Source organism: Silene latifolia, chromosome 1 (genome assembly GCF_048544455.1).
Source record: "Silene latifolia isolate original U9 population chromosome 1, ASM4854445v1, whole genome shotgun sequence".
Classification (NCBI taxonomy): Eukaryota; Viridiplantae; Streptophyta; class Magnoliopsida; order Caryophyllales; family Caryophyllaceae; genus Silene; species Silene latifolia.
Genome location: NC_133526.1, coordinates 27,278,606 through 27,293,854, shown reverse-complemented (window position 1 = coordinate 27,293,854; position 15,249 = coordinate 27,278,606). Strand labels below are relative to the sequence as shown.

Sequence of the window (15,249 nt, the reverse complement as noted above, 5' to 3'; positions counted from 1 at the left end):
AAACTAAATGGGATTGTATTCAATTGATGGAAGGCTAAGGTCTTTGGGTTCACAAAGGGCAATTAGGTGGAGAAACAAGGTCTAACAAGAAAAGGGTAATAATAGTGGTCAAGGGTTTAAGACTAATTTCTTAGTCACCTTAAGCTCCTCAATAAGTTGTCACTTGATCGAGATGAACTAGCTACAAATTAAGCATAGAGACTACCCAATAGCATGAGCACCAAGACGGATCGAATGCATCAAAGAGATGTTCTAACTTTCATTAAAACTCATCTATAAGCACTTCTAAAACTATCTAATAGCACAATGCACCAAGGTAAGCCAAACATGTTAATGAAATGTCCAATTTTCATTGAGGCATTTCCACAAACACTTCAAATGCATTAAGAGTAGAAAACACATAATCACCCAATTCAAAAGGTTAACAACCCAAATTCATCCCCTTAATTACCCAAATTCCCCCTATGACCTTAGATAAGACTACTCACTCATGTTCATGGGTGAGAAATTACCAACAATTTCCAACAATATACAAGTAAACATTGCAAATATGATAAAGACTAATACTTTTGATGAATAACAATTAACCAACATAAGAAATGTAAACAAATGAAAATAATGTAAACAAAAGATGAGAATTGTACCAACAAAGAGGAAAGTAACAATCTTGGATAATAATGGAAGAATGAATTTCTTCTAATCTTCAAATACAACCCAAAATACTAATTGTATACTAATGAGAGATGAAGAACTTGCATAAACAAAGGAAGAATTAAACTAATAATTAAAGAAAGTTTGCAAATTTTATTGAATGAAAATGAGAAAGTAAATATTAGGGTTCTACAATATTGAGAGAGAAGGATGGACTAATCTAATTTCTATCTAATTCTAATGTAAGGTCTTCTAATGTGTAATATGAGGTAGGGTATGATGTGTCTTTTATACTACTAGCCTAATATTAATAATACTCCTAATAATAATAATCTTAATAATCTAATAATAATAATAATAATAATAATAATAATAATAATAATAATAATAATAATAATAATAATAATAATAATAACTCTAATTACATGAAACCATCGACACAAAACTCAAAAACAAACCAAAAGAGATCTGCGATTAGAGCAAAACGCAGTAGGGGGATGGCTATGCCGGCACACCGGCGGCCGGGGCTTGTCACCGGTAGCGAGTAGCGTCAAAAAAAAGGAGGAATTAAATGGGCTGTAGTGGGTGCCGCTAAGTCGGCTGTCGGGCAACCGGCATAGAAACACAATTGATGCGAGATTTGAAAGAAGGGGACTGTGTGCCGGCTTGTCGGCTGCCGGTGGCTATGACCGGTAGCGAGTCTATCACAAAAAGAAAGGAAAATTAATGTTGCGGCTACCGGTAGGGGAGGTCGGCTGCCGGGGTACCGGCATAGTGCACATATGCGATTTAAATTGAGCGTGAGAATGATGGTGTGGTCGGGTTTTCGGGCTTCAATTGTTGATATTGTTGCTGCTGCCGGTATGATGGTGGTTTGCAGGTGAGATGGTGGTAAAGGGTGGTTGTCATGGTGAAATGAAAGTGATAAGGAAGTGACGGTAAGTGATGGTGGAATTGCTGTTGTTGATTGGAGTGGTGATGGAGTGGTGATGACGAATGGTTGTTTGAAATGCAGGGGATGGTGAAATTGATGGTAGTGAAGGTGTATTGCTTCAGGTGGTTTAATGGAGGAGGTGGCGAGATGGGTTTGTTGATGGAGGAATGTTCAGTTGCAGGTATGGTGAATGGGGATGCAGGTGAATGGTAATTGGAGTGAAAGGCGAGTATTGAAGGTGATGATGGTGAGAGGTTGATTGCAGGTTGAAGACGGTGGGTTAATGGTGATTGATTGTGGTGAATGCAGGTTATAGAGTCGGGTTGTTGCTGTTGTAGAGTCGAGGATGGTGATGGTTGATGTTGGTAATGGAGTTGATGCAGGGGACTATTGTTGTCGACATTGATGGTGGTGAAGCCTGAACTAGCAGGGAGGTGATAATGTTGAGCAATGGTGGATGGTGACGACTGGGTTGATGTCGGGCAAATGGTGAAGATGAATGATGGGTGATAAATGCAGGGGAGGTGGATGATGCGTGATGACGGAATGCAGGAAAGGTGAGGTTGATGGAGTTTGGTTTGCTAAAGTCAAGAGTTGACTTTGCTTATGTGCTCTTTCCGTCCCCTTCCTTTGACCCTACCTTGACCCGTCATAATTTCGTCTCGATTCAACTTGTTCCTTAATTTCCGTCTCGTTTTACTCGTTCTCCGTCTCATTACTCCTCCTTACCTACACATTATTAAAATAAAGTGATATTAATATTAATATTAAATAAAAATTCCGACTAATTAATAAATATAACTACGACGACTATTATTATAAATTATTAAATAAATGAGCTCATTAGACAATTAAGCACGCAAAATCAAGTCGGAATAAGATATAAATACGGGGTAAAATACGACTAAAATGCTACTTATCAAATCTCCCCACACTTAAACCTTACTCGTCCTCGAGTAAGCTCATTAAATTAAACTAAGACCCGTAATATAAAAGGACTAGATAAATTAATAATATCCGATGAAAGGCAATTAACGGGCCTCCTCCGTCCCTTCAACTCACACCGAAACACAATGAGGTATGCATTCCAATGCAAGGCAAGTGGGGGCTTGCGGAAAACTTTTGACACATCCAACATTTAAGCACGTAATCAATCATAAGATGCATCAATCAAAAAGTCAAACCACTTTCCTCATCTAAGCGGTCGTTTTGCTTCAAAATTGAAAGGTCTAGGTTAGGTGAAACCGTCTCAAAACCTCAACGAGGTGCCAACTCCCTAAACGTGGCACAAGCAACCCAAATATGTTCACACAAGCCAAAGAAACACATTCTAAGGCGGGGAAAAGGGGAAGCAAGGCAAGTCCTCCAAGAATGACATGACACGCGCAAGATTCAACCAAAAGAGACCCATGGCTAAGAGGACTTAGACCATCGACAACCTCACGGATTTCACTCGTCACTCATTTAAAGTCCGGGTGTTTTTGTACAAAAAGTAGCCAAACACTCTCCTACTACGACTCGTGAGAACGTGTCCGCAATCTAATGTGTAAAACAGTCCTATGTCCAAATGAGATGCAAAATGTAACAATGCGCAAGCCATGAAATAAGGGTTGTAATGGGGCTAAGGAGTAGGACGGAACGGGATTGGTGCGAGCACCGTTTGGATATGTGGAGTTCAAATCAAGAATTATCGACACATCACATCCCTTTGCTTATTGCAACACATGAGACACGTCTATGCCCTAACATAGAATGGATCACCAAAACTATGCAAAAATTGCATAAACCCAACTCAAATTGGAAAAAAATTGAAAGTACTCCTCTTATTTCAACAAATGGTAACGTCTACACCCTAACAAAAACCCGGTTTCCCAAGTCATGCAAAAATTGTGTAAACCCGACTCATTTTGGAAAAATATCAATTTGCTCCTTTATTTAGCCACTAGTAGAAAAAACCCCTATTACGACGCGGTTATCGTGGCGGTTCTAATAGGAACGACGTGAAAAGTCCAATAAATTGGCGGGAACGAAATTTTCATGAATGTAGGGGGTCTATTATGGCGGTATAAGTAAGAACCGACGTGATAAGAGAAGCTTTTTATGGCGGTTCCAAATAAAAAACGCCACTATAGATCAATTGTGGCGGTTCTATTAACAATCGACGTTATGAATGACGCTAAAAGTTAATATAAAGTGACAATTTTTTGGGCTAGAAAACCGCCATTATATGTTTTTGTGTCGGTTTTTAACTATAACCGACTTAATAGCAAAATTTAAAACAACTAAAAAACCCATTAGAATTCTGTGATTAAGTTTCCTGGATATTTACCTATACTTATTTACTTCGTCATCTGATCTCCACTCATCACCATCGTTCTCCACCTCTCATAGCCACGACGCTCACCGACTCCTTCGATAGCCTCACCGTTCTCCTTCGTTACTGCCAACGCTTTCCCATGGCACTCAATGCTCTCCCTCGATTCAGCGCCTTTAGGTACAACATCCGATTTAGGGTTTTTTTTTTTGTAAATAATTGGGATAAAATTGATTTTATTTCTCACTAGTAGAAAAACCCCCTATTACGACGTGGTTATCGTGGCGGTTCTAATAGGAACGACTTGAAAAGTCCAATAAATTGGCGGGAACGAAATTTTCATGAATGTAGGGGTCTATTGTGGCGGTTTAAGTCAGAATCGACGTGATAAGAGAAGCTTTTTATGGCGGTTCCAAATAAAAAACGCCACTATAGATCAATTGTGGCGGTTCTATTAACAACCGACGTTATGAATGACGTTAAAAGTTAATATAAAGTGACAATTTTTTGGGCTAAAAAACCGCCATTATATGTTTTTGTGTCGGTTTTTAACTATAACCGACTTAATAGCAAAATTTAAAAAAAACTAAAAAAACCCATTAGAATTCTGTGATTGAGTTTCCTGGATATTTACCTATACTTATTATTTACTTCGTCATCTGATCTCCACTCATCACCATCGTTCTCCACCTCTCATAGCCACGACGCACCCGACTCCTTCAATAGCCTCACCGTTTTCCTTCGTTACTGCCAACGCTTTCCCATGGCACTCAATGCTCTCCCTCGATTCAGCGCCTATAGGTACAACATCCGATTTAGGGTTTTGTTTTTTGTAAATAATTGGGATAAAATTTATTTTATTTCTGTTCACAGTATGACCAGACCGCGGATGCCCAAACACGGGTCCTAGCCGGACCTCTGCTACACCGCCCCCCGTCGTCGTTCTCCGTCGCTGACCACTACTGCTGTAATCAGCCTTGCTCTCACACTCCACAGGTAATCCGATTTTTGAGTTTTGACTTATGATTGTGTTTAATTGTTATGAAATTGAAACAGATTTTAACTTGTGATTTCATTTGGTGAGACTGATTTACCAACAAAAATTGTATAATTAACTGAACTGGTACTGGGAGAAACGATAATTGTTGATTTTAGGTCATGAAGTTGAAATAAATTGAGATAAAGGGTGATTTTACTAGTAACTCTAGTTTGAACTACATCCCAAAACCATGTTTTTCATTTCTATATGTGCAATATACCAGGGTTTTTATTTAAGGTTTGTGATAAATTTAGAGTGATAAATTCAAGATTTGTGACCCAGCAGAAAGATGATAAACTAAAACCAAGTCATGGAAAACAAGGAGACTAGTATGTCATGGTACATTAGTTAGCCTGCTCAGGTGTTGGTTTCCGTCTCTTTTATGTTTATTTCCATTTCTTGGTCAGCTTTCATTGTTTTTCAATTTTGTGACTGAGTGAAAGTAGGAGCTAGCTAACTAATTTTCAAAATGGTTTAATAGAATAAGCTCTGCTTTGCATATAGCTCAACAGATGTTTAGTTTTGCCTTGAAAGGAGCTGGTTCATGTTTATGGTCTAGAGGGTCATTAGTATTATCACAGTGCGAAGCTGCTGTGACTTAGCGGGTATTCGCTGGAATGTTAATTAGGTTTGTAGCCTTCCTCCTGTTAGCAATGTACGTGGCCAGTTAAGATTGTGTATTATATTTTCTCACTTGCCACATCATTGGTCTTTTCTAAGTCCTATTGGTCTTTATCTTGTGCTTTCTTCTCGTTTATTTATGCTATTGAATCGAATTTCACAAGTTATTATAGTTGTAACTTTTGTTTGTCACCCTAAAAAAGAAAACGATAACTCTCATTATTGTCAATTTGTTTAGAAATCTCCAACAGAGCTGTGTTGTTGAAGTAAAAAAAAATAGTCATTTTGTTAATAGTCTTTATAAGTTCTGAAATGCAGACTTGGTCGACATGTTTCATAAGATACCTAGACAGAGTAATAGTTTGTTTTGTGTAAGATTTTAACTAAAATACGCAGCTTGGACCATTATGTTGCTAAATTTTTTATTGTAGCTATTCAGTTGTTTTTCTTGCTTTATACGTCTTGTTAGTTGTTGGGGAAAATATGGGAACCTAAAGGCAAATGCTGATGCCGTTCGGATTTCAAACATCTTTCAGAGTTTTTGTCATTGATGCAGGTTCCTAAAGATTCACTATCTTGATACTCAATGATTTCCTTCATATTGACAGGTGACACACTCATCTATCAAAGTGTGCCATCTTTGACATTTCCTTCATATTGACAGGATATGATCTTGACATTTCATTCATATTGAAAGGTGGTATAAATTGAACTAGCTTAGAATGTTGCTTCTTTTGTAGTGCTTCAAAGAGCTAATTGGGTCAGGGAAATTGTTACTAGTGACACCGAGACTGGGTGGTTTGAGAAATGGGCAGAACAAGCTTGTACCCGTCTAACCAGTCCTCGCCCACAACCCGTGTATATTCATTACTTATCCCTGCATAGATGTCTCATATTTTCGAATAAATTATTTACATATGCGTATTTTGTTAATTAAGATTAAAGTCAAAAATTTTTATACATATATGCCGTTGTACAAGTTGGATTACCTGCAAATGCTTCTTAAGATAAGCATCTTAGATAAGCAAATATCCGAAATGACTTGATTAATCAAGCTAGCTTGAATACAATTTGGAGCGTGGAGCATACATAGATTGCTTGGCATTGTCCACATGGAGTTCAGGTCCTAGCTATGATCAATGTGTAAATTAAATTAATGTTGATACATACTTGCAGCATATATATACATGCTTTAGCACCTTTTTTTTCTTCCTTTTGTGGCATTTATTTGACATTATCACTCTGGTTTGGCTATAATACTGCAAAACCTTGTTCTTAATCTTGCAGGCCAATTGGTCGGATAGATTACAGTTAGGAGACGTAATTTTTTCGGAGTTCGCAAGGTAAGTCCAATTTCTGTATGTCAAAAAGTGGTCATCGTTTTATCATATAGTTATCATCATTGAAAAAACCCGATGTTTTCACTGTTATAAAACCAATTAGAAGTGAATTTCAATGGAGTTTGCAAAAGTTCATACCAACATGAGGTCTCTCCTTCACAGGTTATGTCCGTCCTTGTTAGGTTGTTCGTAGTTTCTTGTCTTCGTGGGTATGTAGTATGAAGACGCAAGAATAGTTTACTTAGCTAGAAAATTATTAATCATTTCAGTGATAGCAAAATGAAAACACATCCACTTTTGTTAGGATGGAAATATTATGATGAAATGATGGCTTATTCATTTCCTTTGATAATACACAACTGTAATAGACATGTTTGCTACCTCATATAGTCATATTAGACACTCTTGATTGAGAAAATTGATAGTCGATAGCTCTGAGCAATACTGTTTTTAATCTGAGGTTATTTACTCTGAAACCTTGTGACGTGAGCTTCAACCATGAAAAGATTCGCATTCCCTAGTGTATAAAATTCATTTATAACTGCTGCCCGTTTAAATGATTCGCCTCCCCTAGTGTATAAAATTCATTTATAAGATGTGTCACTTTAACTTCAATCAATATTTGCATCTTTTTAAAATTTTTTATATACCATCCGTTCAAATGGTTCACTTATTTTGCCACAGCCTGTACATAAATGGATGGTCCGGCATATCTATTTTCCATGCTTACGGACTGGAATATCAAAGGTTCGACACTACTTCCCAAATTGTTTTATCTTCTTGATCATTATGGCTTAGATTCTTGTCTTTTCAAGTTCTATTTAATTTGCTCTCAATAATCTCCGAGAGATAATGATACGGGATATATGTAAACAAGCTATCTTCATATCAATTCATCATTAAAAAACACTGTTTGACCGTTGACTAACTTTTTATAGTCAACACTCGGTAAGGATATTGTGCAAGTGCTACGAAATAGTTCATAACCACATGTTTTTTTTCCAGGGAGGAGTTGTGCTTTTTGCCGTGCATTTTACCTTTCTTATATCAACCATATTTCATGAGGTATGTTTTAATTCCAACCTTGATACTTATGCAATGTAAAAACCACTTTGATGTCTAAACATTGTGATATGAGCCCTTTCATGCTATAGAGGCCTTCACGTGCCTTAAATAGGTTGACACAAGCAACTAGTTTTATTTTTAAATAGGATTTTACCTTTAGTCGAGTTAGGCTTAATTGCGATCGTCGGCTTATTTTCGCTAATAACTTTCATATCTCCTTAAAACATTCAATCAAACCAGGGAGTGTTCTTTGGTGTCTTATGTTGATTTTAATAATGATTAGGTTGTTTTTCTAAACTATTGGTTTGCTAAATGTATTATTGCAGATTCAACAATGTTCATTGACAAGATGAAAGATGTTAAAGGCGTGTGGGCTATTAAATGTTTAGAGAACATGGAATGTAGATTAGTTTATTAAGTAAGACGCGTATGTGATTATTTATACACTTGTATGAATAATTTTGAAGAGCGTTATTATTGTTTTGTCGGATGATATGCAAGTTTAGTTGTTGGATTCTTTTGTATGCATGTTTGTTTATTTCACTATTTCGCTTTGTTAAATCTACAGGATATTACTGCCGAAATTTTGGTAGCAAATAATTTTTTTTAAAAAAAAATATCTATCTATGGTGGCGGTTCTTAAGTATGAAACGCCACTATTGGGTAACCTTCAGTGGCGGTTCTTTGCTAACAACCGACATCATAATTACTTTTAGTGGCGGTTGTTTAACAACAAACGATGTTATAGAAAACATTTAGTGGCGGTTGTGGTACAAAGTTATTATTGAAAATACCTATGGTGGCGGTTTTCAAACAATAACCGCCATTATAGATGAGTTACAACGGCGGTTTTTGTCTAAAACCGTCGTTTTATATAAGGTTATAATGGCGGTTTTGTTTGGAAAACCGACACTGTAGGCTAGCTATAGTGGCGGTTGGACAACCGCCGCAAAAGGTTATACGACCCCGTGATAAACGACGCACCCAAAACCTTTAAAAACCGCCATAAAAGGTTATTTTGGACCGCCACCGTAGGGGTTTTTTCTACTAGTGAGCAACGGCTCTTTCTACCCCGTTTAATGATGAGGAGGGGTGTTGCTTGCCTTTTTCTTGTTTTAACACAAATATATACAAAACAACCAACTCTTTCTTTTTTTGAATTTTTCACAACTTTTTCACTTTTCTATTTTGTTTTTCATTTCTTTTTCAAAACCTCCAAATTATATACAATGCCAAATGCATACCAAGTTCCAACCCAAGTGTATATGTATACTATCCACCACTATGACCCAAATCACCTCCTACAACACTACTACAAAACCGACCAATTTTTGATCAAGGAAGGGTGGTTATGGGATGTAGCTATTTTAGTGAGTTTGCCAAATGAATAGGTTGAGGCTCAAAGGGGGTGAATCAAAAAGGGAGATAATGGAAGGGACAAAACAAGACAATTTGGCTATGTGAGGTTCATATGCATGTGGAAACAAATTTTATTTCATAACTTGTGCACAAAAAAATGAAATGCAAATCATGGCCTAAGGACGGAATGACACACTTATGCGTCTAGACATAACACGTCTCGCGAGGAGACCTACTCACAATCCTAAGTGGGGGTCGGGTATGAATGCACCGACCCTAGGAGGCTCTAATCCTCACATTTGAGTAGCTAGGTCGAGGTCTAGGTCTAGCCTACGGTCCTCTCGGTCTCACAAGGCGGCCAAAACTTGGTGGACATGCCCTTTTTCCCATATGCTAACCATGTGACACGGGTGCGAGCCATGGGGAGGGGGAAGGCACGGTCAAGACATAAATCATCATTGGGGTATCATAATCCCTCCCTAGACCACATTTTGTTCAAAACTTTATATACAAACTCAATGCAACAAAAAGGAAACACAACACATAAATACATGTGAGACAAATGCATGCAAGAAATTGAAATGAACATAAGGTAAACATGTAACAATTATCTAAACCTAGTAGCACGTAAGCACACACACCAAGTTCCAAAATGGAACATCCTCATCAACATAGCCCATCCTCCTCCATATATCCAACAATATAAAGGAAAATAATAGTAAAGGAGAAAGAGATAGGAAAGATTCAACCGAGCGGTCTTCTAGTCTCCTAATGCCTCAAATGTCCCGTATGTGCCTGCGCCACTTGTTAGACCAACATATATATACAATGCAATATTTTTGTAATTTTTTGAAATTTTTCAATTTTTAAGCATTTTTTTGTTTTTTTCTTAAATTTACAAGTATATAATGATATGAACAAATATAGACAATATTCACAAAGTGGATATTTCCCTCCCCACACTTGAAATTTACATTGTCCTCAATGGAACAAAGTATAGGGAGAGAATAGGAAAAATAAACAACATATTTTTGGTGGTTTTTGAATTTTTCGAAATTAAAGAACATATTTTTGGATTTTTTGAATATTTGAAAATAAATAACATGTTTTTTTGTATTTTTAAAATGATGGAATTTCCTCCCCACACTTATTTATTTACATATTTCCATGGAAATAAATGTGTGGAGGAAATTCGGAAATGAAATACATGTTTTTGGTGATTTTTGATTTTTTTCAAATTTTTAGTGGTTTTCAAATAAGCATGCAATGCATGATCTAACCTATATGCAATATTGAAATACGATGCAAGCTATACTATATGAATGCAAAGAGAGCTAATTTAGATTAGCTCCTTATCGAATCATGTCACTAAATGCAAAATGCGGTAAAAACTTAATTAAAGAGGAGAAGAATATATACATTGCGGTGGTTCTTAAGTAACTCCACAAAACCTCTTCATTCAAAGACTTCATTCAACCGGGATCAATATCCCGAGATCCCACCAACCTTCCACCTTCAATACAAGGATCAACAACACATGAACCCTTGTTCTTCATCATCAAAGCATGCAACTTACTCATGGCATCTTGAACTTCTTGCCATTTTCGGTTCATTTCTTCTTCAAGCTTTTCCTTAGTCTCTTTGCCAACATTAGGGTCACATACCCTTTTTCCTTTCGATCTCTTCCTCCATCTTTTTGGCTTCTTCTTTTCAATTCCCGGTTTTGATTTTGGAGGGGCATTGGTGCTAGAATTGAACTTGGTTTCCCAAGTCTTGCCCATTTCCCCACACTTATCGTTAACATTCACTTCTTCTTCAAGGAACTTATCCGGTGGTTCATCATCAACTTTTGGCTCACAATCAATCAAGAATTCCATATTCTCATCTTCTTCATTCTCATGGAGTTCTAAAGTTTCCACGGCAAACATGCTTTGAACCACGGTTTTCTTTGAAGCATGTGGTAGCTTGAATTCAACTTTTTCCTTCCCAACTTTGAATGACAATTGTCCCTCTTTGACATTTATGACGGCTCCTCCCGTGGCCAAGAAAGGCCTACCAAGAATGACACGAGAGCGTCTTCCCATAGGGATGTCCAATACAACAAAATCGGTAGGAATTGAAAGCTTACCAACTTGAACCATGATATCCTTGAGAATCCCATTTGGAGATTTGATTGTTCCATCGGCAAGTTTTATTGTAATGGAAGTGTGGGTTAGGCTTGAAATATTCAACCTCTTCACAAGGGCAAGTGGTATGACACTCACACTTGCCCCTAAGTCACATAAAGCACTATCCACCTTTTGGTCACCAACGGTACATGGAATTGAGAAACTCCCGGAGTCATCAAGTTTGACGGGAATTACTTTAGACTTGACCACATTGCACTCTTCACTTGAGGCATCAAGCTCATGTCTACTAATGTCCACTCTTCTAGAAATGACTTCTTCTTGCTTGGCCAAAGAGTGTTCTTCTACCATGACCATTTCTTCCTTTTCCGGGTTCTTCTCAACTTCTACCATCACATTTGGTGCTTTCACAATTTCTTCAAGCACAAATTCTTCACTCATAGTGGTTGGTGAAGCCATAATCATCTCTCCCTTACCCGGGTCAACTTCAACATCCAAGCTTGTACCATGAATTGTCATTATTTGCTCAAGCACATAATCTTCTATGCTCTCTTTTTCGGGCTCACGGTCAACTTCTTGGAATGTTTCCATAGCCATGGAAAAGGGAGTAGTGTAAGATAACTTCTCTTGACTTGGCAAATCAAATGACTCTTCTCTTTCCTCTTCAACTCCAACCATGATAGCATTAACTTCCTTTGCCTTCATAGGGTCTCTTGGATTTTGCCCTTGTCTTAGAAATACACCCGGTGGTTTTTGAGAACTCATGAGAGCTTGGGAAGCCACTTTAGCTTCAAGACTCTTGATTTGTTGTTGGGTATTACTTGCCAAATCCCCTATCAACTTCACCAAGTTTTCATATTTATCATCTACCATGGTATTACTTGCTTGGGATGGTGGCTCTTGGTTGAAAGGTTGGTTGGAAATTGGAAGAGAAAAGCCATATCCTTGATCTTTAAAGTTGGAATTTTGGTTGTTCCCTTGGTACCCTTGATTGAACCCTTGATTTTGCCCTTGGTTGTACCTTTGATTATTGTTGTATCCTTGATTGAACCCATTGTTGTTGTTCCATTGATTGAATCCTTGGCCAAACCCTTGGTTAGCTTGGTTTCCTTGGTTTCCTTGGTAAAAGTTTTGATTACCTTGGTTCCCTTGGTTACCCCTATAATCTTGATATGCTTGAGATTGGTTGGCAAAGTTTTGGTTGGATCCTTGGTTGTTGTTGAATGAGGGTCTAGGTGGATGGTTGGAAAAATTGTTAAATGCTTGGAAAGCATTCACCTCTTGCACATTGTTCCCATCAAAGTTGTTGTAATTGTTGGCACACAAGTCATATGTGTGACCACTTCCTCCACAAAGTTCACAACTTGAGACTTGAGCCACTTCCTCCATGGGTGCCCCATGTGAGGTTGCGGCTTGGTACACTTGATTTCTTTGAAACTTCTCAAATTGTTTTGTGAGTAAGTCGAGCTTGGCATTTGTCTCGGAGTTGGAGGAGTTTTCCTTAGGAACTTTCCCATTCCTTCTTAGCATGTTTCCTCTAGAACCATGGTTTGCTTCCGAATCTACCATTTTCTTGATCAATGTCGTGCCCTCTTCATCACTCAAGTGATCAAATCCTCCCCCCGCGGAGGCATTTACCATCTCCTTAGTCCTTGGTAGCAAAGTTTGGAAGAAAGTTTGAGTGATGTACCATTCCGGTATTCCATGGTGGGGGCAACTCGCTATCAAGTCTTGATAACGGTCCCAAGCTTCACCCAAGGACTCTCCATCCTCTTGTTGGAACATATGGATCTCATTACGGAGCATCGCGGTCTTGGAGGAAGGGTAATACTTGGCCATGAATGCTTTAGCCAAAGCATCACAAGTAGTGAAAGTATCCGGTGGGTGGATGTTCAACCATCGGTCCGCTTTGCCCGTCAATGAAAACGGGAACAACATCATTCTCAAGGTGTCTTCGGACACCCCATTCTTCTTCATCATTGAAACTTTCCTCTTAAACTTCCGGAGATGAGCATGGGCATCCTCTTCAATATGACCCCCGAACAAATCCTTCTCAATCAACCCGACTTGGGCGGGATGCATCTCAAAGTTGTTGGGAGCCAATGTGCCAAAATTAATTGGGTCACAAGCATCATTGTGGTTAGGACGGTTATGGTCACGTAAAGCCATTGGTGGTGGTGGTGGTGGTGGATTTGGTATATGAGAAGGTGGTGTTTGAGGTGGGCTATTTGGAAATTGGAAGTTGTGAAATGGATTTTCTAATGAAGGCTCAATTGTGATGTTTGGTTGTTGTTGAGTTGTGTTTTCAATGAGAGGTTGGATGGGTGGATTTGCTTGGTTTATGGTTGCTTGAGAAGAGGTTATAACCCTTGCAATGGTCCTATTCCTTAAGGCTCTAAAAAGCCTTTCGGGATCGGAGTCAAAGAGCAAAGCTTGGTGGTTCCTCCTAGGCATACAACTTGTCAAACCGTAAGACTCCTAGTGCTTTTACACACTAGGGTAAGGCAAAAATCACACACACTCTACAAGAAGCACACAAACTACACAAACAAGCAAACAACAAGTAAAGACTAAGCCTAAGACTCTAACTAACTAAGCATAACCTAACGCCATCCCCGGCAACGACGCCATTTTGATATAGGGATTTGCCGTCACTTCCCAATCAAAAACAATTTATAAAACCAAATAAAAGTAGTATTTATTCGGGTGTCGAACACGAAGATGGCGGGGGTTAGATACTTGGTTTGTTTAAGTCTTTAGTTTAGTCAAACAAAATAAGATGTTGATTTATCTAAATTAAGATGCAAACAAGTTAAATTAAACTAAATGGGATTGTATTCAATTGATGGAAGGCTAAGGTCTTTGGGTTCACAAAGGGCAATTAGGGGGAGAAACAAGGTCTAACAAGAAAAGGGTAATAATAGTGGTCAAGGGTTTAAGACTAATTTCTTAGTCACCTTAAGCTCCTCAATAAGTTGTCACTTGATCGAGATGAACTAGCTACAAATTAAGCATAGAGACTACCCAATAGCATGAGCACCAAGACGGATCGAATGCATCAAAGAGATGTTCTAACTTTCATTAAAACTCATCTATAAGCACTTCTAAAACTATCTAATAGCACAATGCACCAAGGTAAGCCAAACATGTTAATGAAATGTCCAATTTTCATTGAGGCATTTCCACAAACACTTCAAATGCATTAAGAGTAGAAACCACATAATCACCCAATTCAAAAGGTTAACAACCCAAATTCATCCCCTTAATTACCCAAATTCCCCCTATGACCTTAGATAAGACTACTCACTCATGTTCATGGGTGAGAAATTACCAACAATTTCCAACAATATACAAGTAAACATTGCAAACATGATAAAGACTAATACTTTTGATGAATAACAATTAACCAACATAAGAAATGTAAACAAATGAAAATAATGTAAACAAAAGATGAGAATTGTACCAACAAAGAGGAAAGTAACAATCTTGGATAATAATGGAAGAATGAATTTCTTCTAATCTTCAAATACAACCCAAAATACTAATTGTATACTAATGAGAGATGAAGAACTTACATAAACAAAGGAAGAATTAAACTAATAATTAAAGAAAGTTTGCAAATTTTATTGAATGAAAATGAGAAAGTAAATATTAGGGTTCTAAAATATTGAGAGAGAAGGATGGACTAATCTAATTTCTATCTAATTCTAATGTAAGGTCTTCTAATGTGTAATATGAGGTAGGGTATGATGTGTCTTTTATACTACTAGCCTAATATTAATAATACTCCTAATAATAAT

General features: G+C 37.7%; 1 non-coding gene across 1 annotated transcript; it reads left to right on the top strand.

Moving 5' to 3' along the window:
• The first annotated feature begins 13,148 nt into the window (after window positions 1–13,148).
• LOC141619556 (small nucleolar RNA R71) lies at window positions 13,149–13,255 on the top strand. Its single transcript, XR_012531738.1, has one exon. It is a non-coding gene; the product is annotated as a small nucleolar RNA R71 (small nucleolar RNA).
• Window positions 13,256–15,249: the final 1,994 nt, after the last annotated feature.